This window comes from Diceros bicornis, chromosome 39 (genome assembly GCF_020826845.1).
Source record: "Diceros bicornis minor isolate mBicDic1 chromosome 39, mDicBic1.mat.cur, whole genome shotgun sequence".
In the NCBI taxonomy this organism is placed as follows: Eukaryota; Metazoa; Chordata; class Mammalia; order Perissodactyla; family Rhinocerotidae; genus Diceros; species Diceros bicornis.
In genome coordinates, this window is record NC_080778.1 from 18,861,447 (window position 1) to 18,883,363 (window position 21,917).

A 21,917-nucleotide genomic window follows, 5' to 3' on the forward strand; every position below is an offset into this window, starting at 1 on the left:
GTCCCAGCATGCACCTCGGCGCCGGGATCTCCCCAAACCGCCCCTAACCCCGAGAAGTTGGACGTCTCACAGACCAACGAGTGTCCTGGCGCCTCTCGCAGCTTGCCTGACGGGCGATAGGTACAACCGCCATTCCGTCCGATTTGCCCGTTTGCCACGCCCACTGTCCATGCCCTGACCCTCCCCCCCTCCTACGGGCACGTGCAGTGACGCCGGGTCGCGCCCATTGGGGCCAGTACGCAGGCGGCGATCGAGCTAACGGCACCAACGGTCCTGGCTGTTGCTGAGGCTGCCTGGAACCCAAGCGAAAGCTCCGTGGCTGATACTGGAAACCATGAATTCACTGGCGACAGTGGAAATACCGGGACCTGCGTAGGTGGAACTTGGGTTTTCAAAGTCCCCTCTCCCGCCCTCCCCTCCCTCCCTCAGGGCTGCCGGGATCCTCGCTCTGGACCCCGCGCTCGGGCTCACTGCAGAGCGCCCCGGGGACCTCGCCCGGCTGAACCGTCCACACCTTGCTCGGGCCCCTTGGAAGGACTGTTGCCACGTTGTCAGAGGAGAAGACGTCACATGGACAGCCCTAATTCCCGCGTTACACTGACAGAAACTCGGTGCCCCTGTAAGTGACCCCAAGCCCCTTCTCTGACGCCCACACGCCTGGTTCTCGGGCGTCCTCGTCCCGGTGTGGGCCTCTGGGCCTAAGGAACACAGGCCGCAGGACCAGAAGTTCCCGTTGGTCCTTCCCGAAAGGTTAGGAGAGTTTGTGTAGGAAGGTGATGCGCGATTTCAGCATTTATGCCGCACGATGCAGCTCCTTTGGAACCACTTCTGATCTCCCTTTTTAAATATCCCGTGGAACCACTGTTACTAATTTGTTGCTGTTGGGGGTTAGGCTGCTAATTCTCCTAAGTCGTCTTCCCATTTAGTTTCTCTGATAATTGCAAGTTCTGCGTTACTACCTGCTTCTCAAACGAGTATTGACAGCCCCAATTCTGTGCAGGGAGGATGCAGAACAGCAGAAAATCTGTGGTCCAACTTTCTGGAGCATCCGTTTTACTACGAGACTTGGAAGAAAGTAAGTTAAGGAATTTCTGAGGTAAGTAATTAAACATTTAAAACAAGACAAGGCAAGCATCTAACGTCGATAACTGCCAGTAATTTGTGCTTGAAGTGTCAGATTTTCTCTGAGAAAAAACTAAGGAGAACATATTTCCCATTATTTTAAGTAGCAAAAATTAAGACCTAGTAAATCCTGGAAAAACCCTACCAATTTCCTAAATCGCAATGTGGCACCTAGATATAAGTTAACAAATATGTTAGAAAGTAAAATGCTTGAAACATGGCTTCGTGGTCACTCCCAGTCAATGTGGTTGTTAACATACCGTGGCTGTGTGCAGTGGCCGCGGCCTCTCTTAGACCAGGAACATCAGATGTTGTACATCTTGTTGATACACCAAAGATTTGCAAATGACTACCATGATTGATGGTCTCCCAGTTGTAATCGGAAGCAACATGAAGTTTTTCTAGCAAAGCATTTAGTTGCAAATGTTGTATTTTTTGAAAATTCAGTGTAACGTTTATGTAAATATCAGCTGAAAATATATTGAGCAATAAGTAGCTGCTATGCAGTTTGGGTGTTAAAAACTCACATGTGTTCTTCTGGGGAAACATTAATTGGGGATATATTCTGTGGGGTATACCCGTATTATGAAATAGATGACAAAAATCCCATTTATTTTCAAGCGTAAAGTTGTGGCTTTGAGTAAACTTGGACTGGGAAGTCCTTTCAGGCTACATCCCAGAGTTCTGGAGTCCCGTGTCTGTGATGATTCCTTCCCAGCATCTGAGTGTGAACATGCCCTAAGATTGTGAATTAAACAAGCAAACCTCCTGTGACCCCAGATTCCTCTCCATTTAACATTCTGTTTCTCTGCTCCATTCAAGCTGCCTCTCCTCAGGTTGTCTCCTGAACCCATTCCATTCCAGCTTTCGCCATTGTTCTTGACTGAAATGGCCTTTATCCAGGTCACCAATGATTTCCATTTTGCTAAATTCAAGGTTAAGTTTTTGTTCTTAGCTCACTCAGTCCTTCAGGTGCGTTTGATACAGATGATACAATTGAACAATTCCTCCTCCTTGAAACACTTTCCTCTGGATTTCCAGACCCCTCTTCTCCCCTTAGTACCCTCCCCCGTCACTCTATCTTCCTCCTCCTGCTCCTCCTCCTCCACCATATCTCTAGTAAACTCACCTCCTTCTCTTTCCTGTGTGCTCTGTCCTCTTGGAGAAATAAATATTTTTTCTATTATCTTAGTGGCTCCCCTACTTTATCAAAGTCTAACAGTGATTAGTACTTATACCTTCTTCCCAGAGAGTGGAAGGACCCCATTTATCCCTCCCAGACTTCTAGATTATTATTGTTGTGTACTTAAATTATGATATAACTATAAAACTATAAATATAATATATAAATATATATTTAAAGCCTATCACGTATTATCTTTGTTTTATACATTCTTTACTTGGAGCTACCCACATTTATTATTTTTGTTGTTCTTAATTTGTTCCTGTTTCTCCATCCTGTTCTCAGGCATTTTCCCCTTTCTTCTTAAGATATATCCTTGACTATTACCCTTTAGTTTGATATTGTAGGGGAGCAAGAAATTTTTCTCTGCCCTCTACGTGCTTCTGGCTGGTCTAAGAATTAAATTGACATAAGGCACAATAACAGGAGAAAATCGAAGAAAGTTTAACAAAATTTATATATGGAAGAAACCCAGGAAAACTGAGTAACTTGCCAAAATGGCCAAAGCCACCACCCTAAACACCTTAAATACTTCAGCTAAAGACAAAAGAGGATGTTGGGGGTAGTGGTTTGAGACTTCAAAGAGGAGGAAGGAGTTCACATGGCATTCTCGTGGAGATGGAAAAGCAAATTTTGGGTAAACAGACGTTTGCCATGTTTTGCAGAGATGATGGGATGTGGGGAGGAGTTTGATCAAATGGGCCTTACTTAGTTACTCCCTGTCTACCACACCTAGTAAATATTACACTAGTTATCTATGGTGAGAGCTCCTTCCTGGTACTGGCCTTCTATCTTAAATTCTTTTAGGCAGTTAGGGGGAAGGCCAAAATTTCTTCCTGAGTCTTTTGGTCTTAAAAGTAGTGAAGCCAAAGAGACACATTTTGATGTAGCAAATACTGCTCCCCTACAATATGTTAATGGTAAATCTCAGTTTTTGTTTTCATGTAAGTGTTTTTACTTTCTCCTTTTTCCAAAAGTTTTAACTTGGTTAGAATTCTTAGGTTTGTCATTATATTGTTTCAGCACGTTAAAGCTGTTTTTCCATTGTGATCCACCTTCCATTTTTGCTGTAGAAAAATTAGATATCAGTTAATTTGTTCTTTCTTTCTTATTCCTTTTCCTCCCCTTTTTCCTCTTTGTACCTCTTCCTAACTGCTTTCAGGTTTTCTCTTTGTCTTTTCATTCCTTTCTTTTTTTGTGATTTCATCATAATCAGTGTAGATGTGGAATTCTTTTTTTGTCGTGCTTGCAATCCGCTGAGATTATTGACTGTGTGGAGTAGTCATTCATCAATTTTAAAGTTCTTAGTCATTTTCAAATGCATATTGCTTCTGCCTATTTCTCTCTTTAGGTGGTGATTCTAGCAAAATGCATTTAAGAATTCTTTATATTCTATTCTCATGGTTTCTCTCTTTTCTTCAAGATTTTGCTTCTTTGGGCTTTATTCTGGATTTCTTTCCTAGCATTTATCCTGCTTACTAATTTTTCTTTAGCTGTTTCTAAGATGTGCACTTTGAAACACATCCATTGAGTTCTTAATATTATATACTTCTCAGTTTTAGAATTTTTATTTTTATTTTTATTTTTCCAAATTTGCTTCATCCTTTTTAAAGATATGTTTCACATCTCTACCAGAATATTTTACCTTGTCTTTTATCTCCCTGCATCGAGTAAGCATAATTATATAAAGCTATTGTCAGGAGATCACCTGGGCTGAGAGAGAGAACTGAACGGCATGGTGTCAGAGTAGCCAATTAAAATAACAAACCAAAAATAAAAGAGTTAAACCTTTAGTCACATACTGTGATGGTATAAGCAAGAGACTGAAACTGGAGGAACTATCAGCTCCTCCTCTTTCATTTTCCCCCGCGGAATGGCCACTGTGTGAGGGTCGTGTGGATCAGCACAGATTAGAGGTCATCTCACTGTTCAGAGACCCCAAACAAAAGGCGTCGGTTTTTTTCTGGAACCTGGGGTCTGGGAGAGGCTTAGAGTGATGGGCTAGGAGTGGGAAATTATGGGGTACTGAGTCAGAGAGGAGAAAAGTGTCTTCTAGTTTTTTCCCTGCTCCCCACATAAGGAGTCTTCAGCAGAGGGGCCTGCGGAAGACCTCTGTTGGAGGCCTCAGAGAAGGAGACCTTGGGGTGGAGGTGCTAGGGCTAGGAATGCAAATATGGGGAGAGCGTGCCTGGCTAGAGAGGCCTGAGTCCTTGACTGCAGCTCCCCTCAGAGACCACGGTGCGCTGGCCGTGCCCCAAGTCTGGAGGAGGGAAGGCAGCTTCCCCGTGAGTCCAGTTAGGTAAAGCCTTTGTAGTTACCTATGGTCAGGCCTGAAAAATCACCCAGAGTGTCTTAGTCCATTTGGGCTCCTGTAACAAAATACTGTAGACTAGTTGGTTTAAATAACACACCTTAATTTCTCACAGTTCTGGAGGCTGGGATTTTGAGATCAAGGTGCTGGCAGATTCAGTATCTCATGAGGGCCTCCTTCCTGGTTCATGGATGGCCGTCTTCTCACTGTGTCCTCACGTGGCGGAGAGAGGGGCTCTGATCTCTTCCTCTTTTAATAAGGGCACTAATTCCATCATGGGGCTCCACCCCATGGTGTCATCTAAACCTAATTATCTCTCAGAGGCCTTACCAAATACCATCACATTGGGGATTAGGTCTTCAACATATGAACTTTTGGGGACTCAAACATTCAGTCCAGAGCACACAGGCTTTTAACCAGGAGCTGGACTCCTCAGGCTTATGCCTAGTGATTCCCATATCTGGAGCAGTTACTTATCTTGTTCTATTATTGGTGCTTCTTATGGTCTCGTTTATATTGTCACGTCTCCACATTAGCCTAGTTATTTTTGAGTTTGAGCTACATATTTTATTTTCACAATTATTTGTAGAAATAATTTAAGGCCTAGAATATATTCTAGTGCTTAAGGGAACCCCATCAATCTGGAATCTCCTTAATCCAATGTTAGGGACTGAGATATTTGTGGGCCAACAAGAGAGCTCCAAGTTGGCTTGCAGTCTTTATGAGGGCTTAATTAATAGCTAAAATGTCTCTGTTCAGGGTCCCAGTCCTAATTCCTAGGAAGGGGATTGCTAAAATGGCAGCCTCAGTGGGCTCTGGACTTAAACATGTGTCCCCCTAGTCTTGTCACTCTGCCAGAAGTGGAGATTGACCTCTCATCAACTTCTCTGGATTTGTAAATGTCCATAAGGCAAAGGCAGTGGCAAAATGTCAAGTTCAACTCTCTGGATTTCTATTGTATCTGAGATCTTGGCCTAGCAATTCTTCGTTACAATGTTACCTCAGAAACACCTTCCACAAGTTGTTATTGTGTAAAGAGAATCCTCACTTTGCGTGGTTCCAGTATGCACAAATTTCAATTACTATGGTTTAGTTAAATAACACCAGTAACTCAAAAATGAGGTTCATGGTCTAGTTAGCACAGCTTTATTGACTGTGGCTGCATGAAGGACCAGTTTGCTTCAGCCTGTTCAGTCTGCAGTCACTACATCAGCACAAACGTGCATCATGATCAGCAAGGAATCTTCTCTCAGAGCCTGTTGGTGATTGCTTGGCGTGTAGCTGTTGTCCGGGTCACACACACATAGCAAAGTGTTTAGTTGGGTTGCCTCCCTGTCTCCTGCCAAAAATGGATCATCAAAAGAGAGACTCACCCAAGAAGGATAAAAGTGCAGCAAAGAATCAAAAAGTGGTGACGCTGAAAGTGGACTTGGGTGTGATTAGGAGACAGCTGAGCATGGACATGAGGACTCTGCCACGATTGAGAGACTGTAGATGTGCGACCAGAGGAACCGAGTGCAGGGGCTTATCAACATAGAGGGGGACAGGGTGAGGACGTCCTGGGAAAGGGACAGTCGTGTCCATTTTACTTGAATGGAATTCTGAGAGACACACTGAGACGTTGAAAGTGCAAAGGGTAAAATGTTAGAAGCTGATCTAAACTTGGAGAAGATATGACAAGCAGCAAGACAGAGGAAAAATATGATGCAAAGGAGGAAGCACTGTTCAGACTACTCTGAATAAGATTTTTTAAAAAGAAATTAGACACTTTAGTTGTCTATCTTTTTAATTATAGTATAAATAGTAGCTATTTTTAAGTTTTCCTACGTTTTTAATGTTTTCACCAAAAATTTTGAATGTTGTAAAACAATTGTATTTTTCCCATTGATTTTTAGATGCTCTAATGGTCATTTTATAGTCCTGCGTTACCCTGCAAAAGCGTGGACTGTGTGAGTGTGTTTGTGTGTATGTGCACCCATGTGTGTGTGTAATTGTGTCAATAAATACTACACTTGAACGGCAATGTATTTCAAATGTGTGAATGTTGATAAAGAAAGTATCTCATCTATTATTACACAGTGTCCATATCTACCACAGCTGTCAAAGGTCTCCTTAATATTTGACTCCCCTGGGTAAACCCAATTGTATTGTCTAGGGCTGCATAACAACCACCCTAAAATTTAGGGGCTTAGAGGTGCAATATTTAAGTTCACAGATTCTGTGGGTCAGGACCATGGACAGGGCACAGAGGGGCTGGCATGCTTCTGCTGGACGATGTCTGGGCCTTGGCAGGAAGACTCAAAGGCTGTGGGTTGAAGTCATGTGAAGTCAAGTTCACTCCCACGAATGGGGATCGATTCTGACTGTTGCTTGGGGATTCATTCCTTTTCCCCTCAGCTGCTCCACATGTTCTTTCCTCATGGGCGATGCTGCCTTCTTCTCAGCACAGGAGCGGTATTCCACCAGGGCAAGCCAGCCAAATCCATGTCATGTCTTATGACTGAGCCTCAGAAGCCATATAGCATCATTTAGATTCTCCTATGGGGCAGATTCAAAGGGAGGGAACATAGACCCCCACCTTTCAGGAGAAGGGGTGTCAGTTAAGTTGTAAGAAGTGCATATGGAATGGGATAAATGTATTGGTGTGATCATCTCTGGAAAGTCCATTCTGCCAAAAGAGTGAAGCCCTTTATGCACCTTGTTTACTGGATAAATAATATAACCACTTTGAAATATATCTTACCAGGACCTATTTCAAAATCTGACGTAAAGTTTGTTAAATTATGACCTCAGGGTCCACTCCCCTCTCCCCTGTGGGAGATACGGTGACTTCTTAGTCACCATATCTCCTTTCTGAGGTGACACACCTGTACCTTCACTACAAGCCATAAAGCAATTCTAGAGGCATTCTTGGTTTGTATTTTTATATAAACAAAAGTTTGTACTTTTAATTTATTAAGGAACCTGTGATGGTTTCCAGTTTCTAGCTGGTGAACACATTCCATTTTACTTCTTGCTATACATATATGCACAAAAGTTTAACTTTAAAACCGTTAATCCATGTCTTGACTTTTAAACCTATCCTCCTACTGTTCAATGTTCATTTGCTTCTAGTTTTTCAGTATGATATACATAAAAGGAATATTCCTTTATGTATGTCCTTGACAGTAAAAAATCAGGCTCTTTTAATGAGTTATGCCCAAAGTGAATTTTTCTTGTGCTGTGCGTGCTTCCACAAAGGAATTAAAATTTGCCTCTGAGAAGCAGCACTCTCCTGATCTTCACTCTCTAATAGAAATCTCCTCTGTGACAGTCTGGTGGTATTCTGTGTCAGTGGGTTTGCACCTTGGCTGCACACTGGAATCATAAATTCCAAGACCCCATCCCAGGTCACTTTAATCAGAATGGCTGACCTTAAGCCTCAAGTGTAGGTATTTTTAAAAGGGTCTTCAGGATATTCTAATGTACAATCAGAGTTGAGAAGTCCTGCGCTGGTGCCCTGGAATACTGAAATCAATCCCTACCTATCAGCAGGAGCTAGTTACCAATCACTTTACCTCTCTGAGCATAAAACTTCGTTTACACACCAAAAGGAGGGTTTGGGCATAACCACCTCAAAGGCTTTTAGGGACCGTGAAAGATGGTAACTGTGCTCTGTGCAGAAGCCTAGGGTAAGATATCAGGGATATTTTCCATGATAAACTGAAGAGTGCTTGCCGCACCAATTCACTTAAATCTTCCTCTTCCTCTTTCTTCTGTCGTCGCAATGGCTGATCAAAACATCTCTGAAGCCAGATTTGGCTCTTGACTCCTGTATTAGATAAGTAGGTCCCTTATAGTGTCACTACTCTCCACAAACTGAGGTGTGTCAATGTAGGCAGTGGATGTTTGATTACACCACCACATTACTTACCCAAGTGGGGAGAATTTGGGAGATAGTCAGACTCTAGAGAAAGTGCCTAATACATTTGCAAAAGTGATTTTCACACTTCTGAATTTAATTTGATCATTTTCTAAGAAATGGGACAGAAACTCGAGACTGGCAGGTACTTGGGTTCACATTATATTTTTACTGGAAGATAGACGTCTGGACTTCTCAAAAATAAGATCTAAAGAGAGTGAAGATTGATCTTTCTATGCTGAGGGAGATCTGTGGGCAGAGCTCTATGAACATTATTTTCCCTGTGTGTGTATGTATGTGTCTGTGTGCATGCATGTGTGTGTGTGTATGTGTGTGCGCTTAACTAAGAAAACTGCCAGGCACGGCCTGCAGGTGTATTTGGAGGGTCATGTACCCACGAGGCAGGGGCGCATTTCTGGGGGTTTGAGGGCAGAGTGCTGCAAGCACGTGCATCATTTTCCTCTTTCATGCCTAGAGCTCTTCCTCACTTTGAAAAGTTCCCCATTTTTGCTTATCCAATCTTCTTCTCTAGAAAAACACTTCACATACAGAGCCACGGATTTTTGGTGCTGGCAATGTAGTATATGGGTCAAATGCTGACCTGTTCTATGTTAGCTCAATGGAACCCTAAAAATAGATTTCTGTGAAAACTGTCACCAAGATCATATCTTATACTCTCTCCTAAAATGACTTTCCTTTAATCTGGAGGTTCTAAACATAACATTTATTTCTATAAAGTAGGAATGAAGAATCAAAAAATGATATAAAAATGTCCTTTATAATATATCGTAAAATATAAAGTACTTAAGGGTAAATCTCAGAAAAGATATTAAAAACTTGTACATGGAAAAATACAAAGCAATGCCAAGAAAAATTTTAAATAAATGAAAAATATATATATTATATAATATATGTCTGTGTGTATATGTTTATATCTAAACACCTTGCTCAGAGGTGGGAAGACTGAATATTTTTAAAATGTCATTTCTCCACAAATTGATCTACAGATTCAAGGGAACCTCAGTCCAAATCCAGAATGGCTCTTTTTTGGTAGTAATTGAAGAACTCATTCGTAATTCATATTAAAATGCAAAGCATCTAAAACAGCCACAACAACTTTGAAGAACACGGTTGGAGGACTAACTGCACTTGATTTCAAAATTGTGATAAAGTTAATTTTCAAGACAGTGTGATAGTTACATCATATATACTTAGAAATATACCAGACATATACAGAACAGTGGTTTCAAAAAAAGTTGCAAAGGCAACCCAATGGAGAAAAGATAGTCATTTGAGCAAATGGTTGCTGGAACCATTAGATATCCAGATGCGAAATAAAAGGACTTCAATCCATGCCTTGTACTATGTAAACAAATGAAGTCAAAATGGGCCGTAGGTGTAAATGTAAAACCTAAAACTATAAAACTTGTACAAGAAAATAAAGGAGAAATCTTTTGTGATTTTGAATTAGGTCTTAGATATGACACCAAAAGCAGAATCCACAAAAGAACAAATTAATAAATTGGGATTTATCAATATTAAAAATTTCTGCTCTTTGAAAGACACTATAGAGAGAATGAAAAGACAAGTCACAACCTGGCAAAAAAGATTTGGAAATCCTATCTCTGATAAAGAACTTGTACTCAGAGTATGTACAAAACTCCTAAAACTTAACAATAAGCAGTTTTGTGGCAGTCTCAGCCTGTCAGTAACCAGTGTTGTGGTTGGACCAGCCGTGTGGTTCTTATTATGACTGCAAGATGCCTTTCAGCAGTAACCATCAGGAAACTTTTTTTTTTTAATGAGGAAGATCAGCCCTGAGCTAACATCCATGCCAATCCTCCTCTTTTTGCTGAGGAAGACTGGCTCTGAGCTAACATCTATTGCCAGTCCTCCTCCTTTTTTTCCCCAAAGCCCCAGTAGATAGTTGCATGTTATAGTTGCACATCCTTCTAGTTGCTGTATGTGGGACGCGGTCTCAGCATGGCTGGACAAGTGGTGCATCGGTGCACACCCGGATCCGAACCCGGCCGCCAGTAGCGGAGCGCGCGCACTTAACTGCTAAGACGGGGCTGGCCCCACCGTCAGGAAACTTGGAGAAAATAAAGTTTTAATACTCACAGGACCTGGAAATTACACAGCACACCTGGGGCCACACAGTGAGGTTTGATGGGGAGGGAGAGAGAGAGAAGGGGTCTGGAGTTCTGCCTTTATTGGGGTGGAGTGTGGGAGTCTAAGGTTTCAGGGGCTTACTCTTTATCCCTGAATTTAAACATAAGAGCGGGAGAAGAAAGAAAAAGAAAGAAAAAAACCCCAAGTGTCCCAAATGGCCAGTTCTCTAAATCAACCAAGATCTCTAAAAAAGAAAGGAGCCTCAGTGGGAGGAGGTGGCCTGGCTCTTTAATGAGTCATGTGGCAGAGGATGTGTTTATTCCAGATAGCCATCTTTGAAGTGGATGTCTCTTTGAAATGGATTCCTCTAAAATCAAAGTTTAAGTCAGGGGCTTGCCTTAAAAAAACAAAAACTCTCAGGGCTTCCAGTCCACCATGGAATGGGAGAAAATCTTTTCAAATCATATATCTGTTAAGGGTTTAATATTCAGGATATATAAAGAACTCTTACAACTTGTGATGGTTAGTCTAATGTGTCCATTTGGCTAGGTTCTAGTACCCTGTAGTTTAATCAAACACATCTATAATCGGTGACTTTGGAGGCTATTCCCTTGAAAATTTGGGTGGGTCTTCGTTCCTCAGTTGAAACTCATAAGAGGAAATTTGAGGTTTCCTGGTGAAGCAGAAATTATACCTCAGATCACAGTTTAAAATCCTGCCTAGTTTCTAGTTTGCTGGCCTTCCCTACGCTTCAAACTTGCCAGATCCCACAATCAAAGAATAATTCCATGAAATGAATCTCTTTATATGTGTTTTTCTGTGTGTGTACATATACATACACATACACATAAACATAGAGTCATATAGCACATAATGACGTTTTGCTCAGTGACAGCCCACGTATATGACGGTGGTCCCATAAGATTAGTGCCATATAGCCTAGGTGTGTAGTAGGCTACACCATCTAGGTATGTGTGAATGCACTCTGTGATCACATATTGACAAAATCAGCATGACACACGTCTCAGAATGTATCCCTGTCATAAAGCTACGCACGACTGTATGTCCGGATGCACAAATGTGTATCTTCATGTTCTATACATATGTTCCTTTTCTCTGGAGAACTCTAATACAGATTTTGGTACCAAGGATGGTTCTAGAAGAACAGAGTCTTAAAGATATGTTTTCTCTAATGGAGAAAACTCTAATGGAGTTGATTCTCTAATCCGATTAAATTGAAAGGTACCAGCAACCCGGTTTCCAGTGTTAAAGACTGCAGTGATTGCCTGTGGCAGTAGAGATATACAAAATAGCACCACTGGATATGCCTAAGCAAATATTTTTAAGAGGCACGGTTCTCGGTGACCATGTATCTGGTACTTTAAGTCACTTTTGACAAACTAACAAATGTATTAAAATTAATCAATGGAATAGAATTGGAAGCCCAGAAATAAACCCACACATGTATGGACAGCTAATCTTTGACAAAGGAGCCAAGAACATACAATGGGGAAAAGAAAGTCTCTTCAACAAATGGTGTTGGGAAAACTGGATAGCCATATGCAAAAAAATGAAAGTAGACCCTTACCTTACACCATACACAAAAATTAACTCCAAATGGATTAAAGACTTGAATGTAAGACCTGAAACTGTGAAACTTCTAGAAGAAAACATAGGCAGTATGCTCTTCGACATCAGTCTTAGCAACATCTTCTCAAACACCACGTTTGACCGGGCAAGAGAAACAATAGAAAAAATAAACAAATGGGACTACATCAAACTAAAAAGCTTCTGCACAGCAAAGGAAACCATCAACAAAACGAAAAGACAACCTAACAATTGGGAGAAGATATTTGCAAACCATACTTCTGATAAGGGCTTAATCTCCAAAATATATAAAGAACTCATGCTCTTACCAACAAAAAAACTACCAACCCAATTAAAAACTGGGCAAAGGACCTGAACAGACATTTCTCCAAAGAAGATATACAGATGGCCAACAGACACATGAAAAGATGTTCAAAATCATTAACTATCAGGGAAATGCAAATCAAAACTACAATGAGATATCACCTGACGCCCGTCAGAATGGCTATAATTAACAAGACAGGAAACAACATGTGTTGGAGAGGATGTGGAGAGAAGAGAACTCTCATACACTGCTGGTGGGAGTGCAAACTGGTGCAGCCACTATGGAAAACAGTATGGAGATTCCTCAAAAAATCAAGGATAGAACTACCATATGATCCAGCCATCCCACTGCTGGGTATTTATCCAAAGAACTTGAAAACACCAATTTGTAAAGGTACATGCACGCATGTGTTCATTGCAGCGTTATTCACAATAGTCAAGACTTGGAAGCAACCTAAGTGCCCATCAAGGGACGAATGGATAAAGAAGCTGTGGTATATATACACAATGGAATACTACTCAGCCATAAGAAACGATGAAATCCAGCCATTTGTGACATCATGGATGGACATTGAGGGTATAATGCAAAGTGAAATAAGTCAGAGGGAGAAGGTCAAATACCGCATGATTTCCTTCATTAAGTAGTAGATAATAACAACAATAAACAAACACATAGGGACAGAGATTGGATTGGTGGTTACCAGAGGGGAAGGGGGGAGGGAGGAGGGTGAAAGGGATAATTCGGTACATGTGTGTGGTGATGGGTTGTAATTAGTATTTTGGTGGTGAACATGATGTAATCTATGCAGAACTAGAAGTACAATGATGTACACCTGAAATTTTTACAATGTTATAAACCAATGTTACTGCAATAAACAAAAAATAAAAAAAATAAAAAAAAAATACACAATTATATAATCATGAAAAAAAAAATTAGCTACTTGCTCCTAATTGCACAAGATTAAATTAAGAAAGAAAAAGATGAACTCAGGGTGTCAACTTCCCAGCTCAGCTCAAGCACCATAACTGACCTGAAGTTTCTATATCTTCCCTGAAGTAAAACAGTTATTTCCTATACCTTCAGAGCTGAGATTTCTGAAAACTTAACAGTCTCTTCCTGCAAGTAGTTGAATTACAACACAAATTGAATTCCTATCCACACAGTGGTGAAGGTGATGGAATTGATTTAAAAGGAATAGGGTCCTGAAAACTGTATGGGGACATACAGGCAGTTCCTGATTAAGCTGAAACATTAGACTCCAAAATTGTGCAGAGTCTGCCTTGTCAATAGAAGAAGCCCTCTTCCTCCTCCTGTCTGAGGAGTATAACTCTTCTGTTCCTGAGGATCCTATGGTGGTCTCCCCTGAGGTCATTGCCTTGCAAGACACTGCTGATCCTCCTCAGGACCTACACCCACCAGCCTTCTTGGCTTCTAGACCAAGACTCCATCAAGGCGGACTCAACTCCCAGCAGATCCCAAAGGGTGAGGTACAAAATGGGCCCCATGAGGAATTGTGTTCCAACCAAAATAACTGTATCCTTTTCCCAGTTCATACACACAGAAACCTAGGAAAACTTTGAAGAAAAGGATATTAGGAGTTTAGGGTAATGGCAGAAGGAACACAGAGTTGGATTCAGTGGAATGCACTGATTTGGCCCCACTAAGCAGAGATTGTCTATTCAATGTTGTGTCTCGAGGGTGTACAGAGAGTTCTGACAGTCTCTTTAGTTAATTGGCTCTGCCATGGACCAAAAGGTGGAGAACAGAAGCTCAAGTTAAACTGCCCTGGTGCACTGTGGAAGAAGGTACCAGAATAATCCTTCTAAAGCAGCTCAGGGAGCTACAGGAGAACACAGATAAACAATTTAATGAAATGAAGAAACAGAACAAGAACAAATTGAAAAGCTCAAAAACAGGAAACAAAAAAGAAGCAAATGAATTTTAGAACTGAGAATATATATTTAAAGAAGATATGTGAAAAAAAAAAAAAAAAAAGAAGATATATGACCCTTGCTGCAAACATGGGTCTCTTCTGGGTGACCCTCAGTGCATTTTGGCCATTGGATGCCCAAAGATACAATAAATTATCCCTCCTTTGCCATATGGTAGACACAGGACTTATGAAATGTTGCTGCATGCTGGGTCTGCTCTCAGGAGCCCTCCAGTACTGCAGGGGAAACCCCTTGGACACAGTGCCTTCCTCCTGGCCCCAGACTGGCCCTGAGACCTGGCACTTCTCTTTCTCTTTGGAGGGAAAGTACAGCCTTCCCAGTACTTGCTGTAGCAAATCACATTCCTGGATGGCTATGTCCCGTCCGGACGGGCCTGGGCTGCCAGGAACCAGGATTTATCCTCAGCTGCTGGCTGTCCTGAGAAGGCCTCCCTGGCAGAGTCCAGGCTGCTGTGTGTCTGGTCACTTGCAGCCGTCAGGAAGGAGGGGATAACTCAGAAGTACCAAGAAATTCATCTGGCCCTTGTCTTGCAGGGTGTTTCCAGGGGAAGACATTCCAAATGCCAGGTGATAGCCCTTTAGCTCCTGGTGGTAGGGTGGGTCCTCAGGGTGAGCTCAGAGCAGTGTCTGTGTTACCCAGGTGGGAAGCATTTCAGTGTTTTAATTGGTAAGGCTGTGTGCACACACATCCACAGTTCATGAGTTTGGTGGCATTCCCAGCTGGAACCCCCACACCCCTCTCATGCAAGCTCTTACAAAGCTCCGAACAGTGAAGTGTCATACCCCCATGACAAAAACACAGCACAAGACTGTGGAAAAGAACACAGCCATCCCAGGAGCTACACACTTTATGGGCTCTGTCCCAGCTGCCCCTTTAGGAAGAGTCAGTAAGAACAAGACTGAGTGTGTAAACTGGTGATTATCCGAGACCATGGACCTCAGAACCACACAGGCCCAGACATCAAACCCTGGGCAGCAAGGGAGAGTGTAGATCTTTCACTGGCCAGGATTATGGTCCATTATCCAGGCAAAGCAGAGCTCACCCTGATCCATCAGGCCCAGCCAGGGAGGAGTGGTCACGCAGTACCTGACAGAGAGGCTGGGGGCCTTCTGGGGAATTTCTGCCCTAAAGAGAATTGTAAACGGAAGCACAGGGATGCTGGAAGTCCTAGTTCACAGGGAAGAGTGATGTTTATGGAATGAGGCCCAGATGTCGCCTTAAAAGCTGCGTCACAGTCTTCCTCCCTGGATGTAAAACAAACGAGAAGGGACTTTGCAGTCCTGGCCCAGGACCCCAGGAGGACTCTGATCTGAGCACAGAGCCCTGGAGAGGGTGAGGAGGGAGAGTCCTGCCTCCCTTTAGTCCATCCACAAATGACGTTCCTCTGGCCTTTCTTTTCCACATGCAAATTTTATCTTTTTATATGATTTTCCCCACTTAGTGCTGCTGTAATCCGGAGATTGAATGAGAAGACTATGAGTTCCAGATATTTGGTCAAAAGAAACCTCCACAAGAGAAGCAGGAAACATTCCTTCTTTCTCCAAAGCTGTAGAAAAGCAGCAATATCTTGGAGCAGGACATGATCTTGGTAAGTGCAGTTTTTAAAGACACCCATTTTCTGTGGTTGTTGCTCTGCCTCTGAAAATACCTCCCACCTCTAAATCCCAGGTGAACCACACTGAAATGAGCCTGTCCTCTGAGGAAGGGGGTCTTGGACATGACCTTCAGCAGCCAGGGAGGGGCGCTGGCCCTCCTCCCCTCTTCCATGTGCACTAAGCTGTGACCCTGCGAGATGCCTTAGCTCAAGGAGGAGTGTGAGATTCTGTGTCTCATTTCCACGAGCACAGGAAGTGAAAGAGCCACACCACCACTTGGCGGCTGGAAAAGGAACAGGATTTTAATATAACATTTAAATCTCGCATTTACTATGAACAACAAATAAATATTGCACCTCCCCAGTGGGTAAATAGGTGCTGAGGTAGAGATGTCAGGGAGCTGGGGCGGGTCATCCCCTCTCTCTTGGGCTCCAGGGACCCAAGGGAAAGCCTTACAATGTTCTCCTTTGCATCAGGGTGGGAGGAGCTGGCCTGGGGAGCCCCGAGTGTCCCTGCTGTGTCCTTGCTGCTGAAGAAGAGGCTGCACTTGATCTGGTCTCAGGATTGTGATCTGCCTCTGGTTCAGGCTCTGTGCTGGGGGTCTGGTGACTGAATAGAAGAGATTTATTATTGGAGGGGCTCCCAAATATCATGGCCCACCTCTGTGACCCTGCTGCACTCTGCTCCAAACCCTGTGCTGAGTGCTGCATCCACAGCACCCCATTTGTCCAGACGTGAGAGCCGTCATTTAGCATCACCCCTTTCACAGAGGAGGAAACCGTTTCCCAGAAAGGTGAGGGGAATCACCTATCACAGGCCGGCTCTGCAGTGGGGCTGGGGTCCCAGCACTGGGTGTGCGACTCTCCAGGCCGACGCTTAGCCCAGAGCTTTACTGAGCCCCTGGGTTTTATCACTGCCAGTCCAGACACTCGCTCACTCCTGAGCTTGAAGATGGCCCTTTCTTCTTTGCTTTGAAGAACTTTCGAATCTTGCTGGCCCACAGGAATGGGTCCTCCAGCTGACAGGACAGGCTGTAGCAACAGGACAGAGTGGAGCTGTGAGCTACCAGGAGCCACACCTCAGGTGTCCCTCCCAGAACCTGTCGGCAGCTATAGTCCCGATGCCCCAGGGGTCACCATGCAACAGAGCCTGGGGCTGACGAGGGAGCCACAGCCATGGTCTCCCCTCACCCAACTAACTGCTGCCCTGCCTCACCTCTTCCTCGCTAAGGGTCTCCACAGCCTGGAACCAGGCCCCAAATTGCTCCTCAGTTTTGAGGTTGTATTGATTTGAGGCTTCCTAGAGCAGCTGAATCTCCTTAAGTACTCTGACTGCTGGACAGAGGAAGGACAGGATGCAGACAAGCCCGGTGAGGGGTGGGCAGAGGGATGAGGAGCCCAGCTGGGGTCTTTGCTGCATGGGAACCCTTCTTCCCTCCAGGTCCATCCAGGACTAGCCTCTTCTCACAGTTGGGCTGAAATAGCTCCTCCTCCAGGAAGGTGTGCTTAGTGCCACCCCATTCCCCTACCTGCAAATGTGATGGGATCCCCAGCTCTGTGTATCAGACTCTCCCAATCAATGTAAGACCCAAGGGATAGGTCCAGAGAGGGTCTTGCTCAGGGGAGTCTCTGATTTCTGCACCCCCACCCTCCCCACAGTGAGACCACAGTTGCTCAGCTCACCCCATTTCTGGAAGTTGATCACATTGTTCAGGAAGGCAGACAACCAAACTCCATCAGAAACAGCCCCCTTAGCCCATAACTAGCCCCCATCACCACCCCTTCCCATTTGCCCTTCCAGGGGGCAGGTACTTTAGAAATAAGTCTTGGACCAGGGCCAGGCTCTGAGCTGAGGCCAGAGACCATGTAGCCCAACCTTCTAAAGTGATAGATGCTGAGACTGAGACTCACCTGGAAACTTCTCCCCATGGTTTCTTCAGATCCACCCCAGTCATCTGGAGGTCCTGGGTGTGGAGACCCCTCTGTGTCCACACTTAGACCAGAGCAGTGTTGGCCATTGTTGGTCGCCTGATGCACCTGCCTCTTGTCCAAGGAATTGGAGTAGTTGAGCACATTGAGCAGCCCCTTGACAATGTCCTGAGGGCAGCTCTTCAAAGACAGAGCCCAGGACCTAGCCAGTAGGCATCAGGGGGCTTCCACCCAGTCTGTGATCCTGTGTTACGTCAGACCTACCAAACTGCCACAGTCTGTGAGGTCACACTTAAGATGTTCCCTGCAGCACTGCTGAAGTGGCCACATAATTGAGTCATTTCAAGGTCCAACAACATTGAAATGCTGAGTTGCTGTGACAAATGACCTCCTGTCTGGACATTATGAGTCACATAAAGCCACAGCTCCTGACTTGAGAGGCCTACAGTGATTCGATGTGTTCTGTGAAATGACAAGTTGCGGAGAAATGTATAGAATCAAGTAATCCACGTCTGTCCTGTGTGTATGTCAGCCTGTCATGTGTGATGATCTGTGAAGCCTGGAGAAGGTCCACGAGGACAGGGGAGCTGAGTGCTCCACGGGATACCCAGCTGGGTAGTTAATCAGCACAGTACAGAGTGCTAAGATGCTCATGGCCTCGAGAAAAGTGAGAACATTACTTTCTCTGCTATTCAAACAGATTTGTGAAGAATGTATTTCTGCTCGACCACATAGCGAGTGGGTTGTGTGTGGAGGTCCAGATTCCTTTGGGAGCCTGCGTGTGGAACACTCAGGTGGGAAAGCCCTAGGAGGGACGAGGAGAGTCCCCAGATGTGAATCTGGGTTCTGGGCCCACCCTGATCATCTCAGGTTCTTCGGTGTGGAGACCCCTCTGCACCCTTCTCACCGCAGACCAGTACTGGATGGTGTTGGTGGCCTGGTCCACCTGCCCCATGTCTAGGGAGTTGAAGGAGTTGAGCCCATCGGCCAGCTCCTCAATGATGTCCTGAGTGGAGTTCTACTAAGAATTCCCGGGGTCCAGGCCAGTAGGAATCAGGAGCCTGACTGGACATTGCCTCTGGGGAAACTCCCAAGAGCAATTCTTTTCCTCAGTACAGGCCCAGTGAGGCCTCTGCAAAGAACTCGAGTCAGGGAGGGAATGAGATGAGACCTCTAGCGCTCAGGTCACATATGAGTAGAGGGGCTCCCCTCTCATGCTGCCAGTTATGACCTGGGGTATGAACATGACAGACCCACCAGGCTTCCAAAACCAAACCACCCTCTCCTGCCCAGGAGTGGCCGCCCCCTCATCTGCTGCCTTCTGCTCTCAACACGTACACACACATGATGAGGGGCACAGGTTGTGGGACCGCCCAGGTGGCATCACAGTTGTGGCCCATCTAGCACTGTGCTGCCCTTGTTAACTTTGGTGCCTCCTGCCAAATGGCCAGTGGCCTCAGGGATGAGGGCTGAGCCAACGTCGACAGCAACAGAAAAGTCTCTCACTCTGGGGTCTCCTCAGCCCAGAATCCTTGAAATTTGGGACATAACAGCAGAATGTCTTGTTCTCTGGAGCATCTCCAGTCAAGTGAACAGTGCCTGGTCCCAGAGTTCTAAGTTCTGTTGGGGCCTATCACCAAGGAAGTGAGGTCAAAATCCCATTACCTGAGCCCCTTCACCCAGTCAGACTACCCAAAGGCCCCTCTGGCTGTTGCACCCCCCTCCCCCGTGTCATCTCCTTACCTGCACACAATGAGCCAGCAAGGCTGGAAGTGTAGCAGGATCCCAGCTTTGAGGAGACAGAGCTAAATTCAGACCTCTTTTTTCTTAACACTTCTCTGTCCTGGAAAACTCAGTGCGCCTCTCAGGTCCTCCTCAGTCTCCCAGCCTATACAATGGGGTCAGGTTAGAATCTACTTCCTGGGACGTCATCAGTTGTATATGAGATAAATCTGTAACGCCTGTGGGCTGGTGTCATGTAGCTAAGGCACAAACTTAGAGAGGGAAGAATTATAAGAAGGGGTCGGATGTAGCATGGGACACCACTCAAAAGGGGCCTAGGTCCCAGCGATGTGATATGGGAACGGTCACTTCTAACTTGGCCTCATTTGAATGTCAGAATCATGAGGGGGTTAATGAGTGAAATTGAGACACTGTCATCCTCGGGATTAAAACTTTTCATAGCTAGATGATGGGAATCCTTTCACATGTATATTAAAGCACTGTGGTGTACGCTTTAAATATCTCACAATTTTGTCAATTGTACCTCAATAAAGCTTAAAAAAATCAAAACAAAACCTTTCAATTGTTTCCTATTATATTTAGAATGAGACCCAAGTGCCTCATCTCATCCTATGGGGTGGGCGGCCTCCACAAGGGCTCCCAGTGATCCCCAACTGTGGGAGACACAATCCTGTGTAACTCACTAAGTGGTGAGTGACTGGCTTCTGCAAATATATTCCACCAAAATGAAGGTATGCCATGTCTGAATTTTAATTACACAGTCGATCAGTTCCTTCTTACTCCCTCTCTTACGTTCCACCTCTCTCTGTCTCTCTGTCATTATCTCTGTCATCCCTGAGCTGGGGACTCAAGCACAGGTGTTTTGAGCTGCACTGTGTAGAGGCCCACACAGGAGAGAACCAAGGCAGTGCCCAGGCCCGCAGACAGAAAGGAACTCCTGCTGAGTCCAAGCAGCCCCTTGAATCCATTGAATGACCCTGGGAGCAAATCTTCTGCAGTTGAGGCTGCAGTCCTGGCCTGTGGGGCATCTGGAACAGAGGAACCCAGATAATCTGCCTGGATTCCTCATCCACAAAACTTCTGAGATATTAAATCTTTGTAGTTTGAAGATGCACGGCATTGGGGCAGTGTTTTCAGAGAGGAAGGGATGACTCACAGTCTGTCAGGCCCCAAGAGCTGGCCCTGCCCTCCTCCCTCTGTTCCTCTCTCCTCCCAGGCTCCCTGCAGCCACACTGGGCACCTTTCTAACCTCCTCTGGCCAAACTCACTTCTGCCTGGCAGTCTCTGCACCAGTGGTGCCTTCTCCCTGACACACTGCTCCTGGACCTGTGCAGGGCTGGCTCCCTGTTGTCATTCTGGTCCCAGCAAATGTCACCCCAGTGAGGCCTTTCAGACCCTCCCACCAGTGCCCCCAGCCCTCCCTCACAGCCCCCTGTTGTGTTTCAGGCCAGCGCTTCCTCTTTTCTTTCTCATGTCTTTGCTTTGGTGCTTTTGTCCGTCTCCTTCCAGACTGTGAGCTCCAGGCAGGCAGGGAACACTTGGCCATCTTCAGCCCCGCGCTTAGGCCCACCCGGGCACCTGGCACAGGGTGAGTGCTTGGCGCACAGTTGCTGCATGAATAACTGTGCATGTCTGGGAGCTCTCCTGCCTTTTAACCAGCGGGACTGCAGAGGTGAACGCTGGTAACAGGGGTTCCCTGTGGTTTCTGATGCGGGAAGACAGCCGGAATCAACTCTGCATGACCTCCTGCTCCATTTGCTCCAGCCACGCTCACTCTGGACACCACTGACACGGGAGGCTACCTGCCCCCTGTTGGCCAGCACTAGCACTGCAGCCCAGGCAGGAGCACCACTCAAGAAACTGGCAAGTTTATTTGGGTGTCCTCAAGGCAGTGGATCTCCAGAGTCCCAGGGGCAAAGAAGCAGGACCTACAGGCTCTGATGGCAGTGCAAGTGACCTTGCAAGCCTCCATTTCTCCTATTTTCTGTCCACTCCAGTGTTGTCCTCTACTAATGAGGCATCCCCACCTTGACCATTACAAAGAACACCCACACCCAAATGAGGACGTTGAGAGTCCAACAAGGACTGGTCTTGTCACTGGACTCCAGTCTTGGTGTACAGTGCTCTGGCATGTTCTTCCCTATCCCTAGTTCTCTAT

General features: G+C 45.0%; 1 long non-coding RNA gene across 1 annotated transcript; it reads left to right on the plus strand.

The window, feature by feature from the left end:
- Nucleotides 1–242: 242 nt before the first annotated feature.
- Nucleotides 243–16,436, plus strand: LOC131399707 (uncharacterized). Its single transcript, XR_009217192.1, has 4 exons — nucleotides 243–619; nucleotides 1,001–1,096; nucleotides 15,935–16,081; nucleotides 16,162–16,436. It is a non-coding gene; the product is annotated as an uncharacterized LOC131399707 (long non-coding RNA).
- Nucleotides 16,437–21,917: the final 5,481 nt, after the last annotated feature.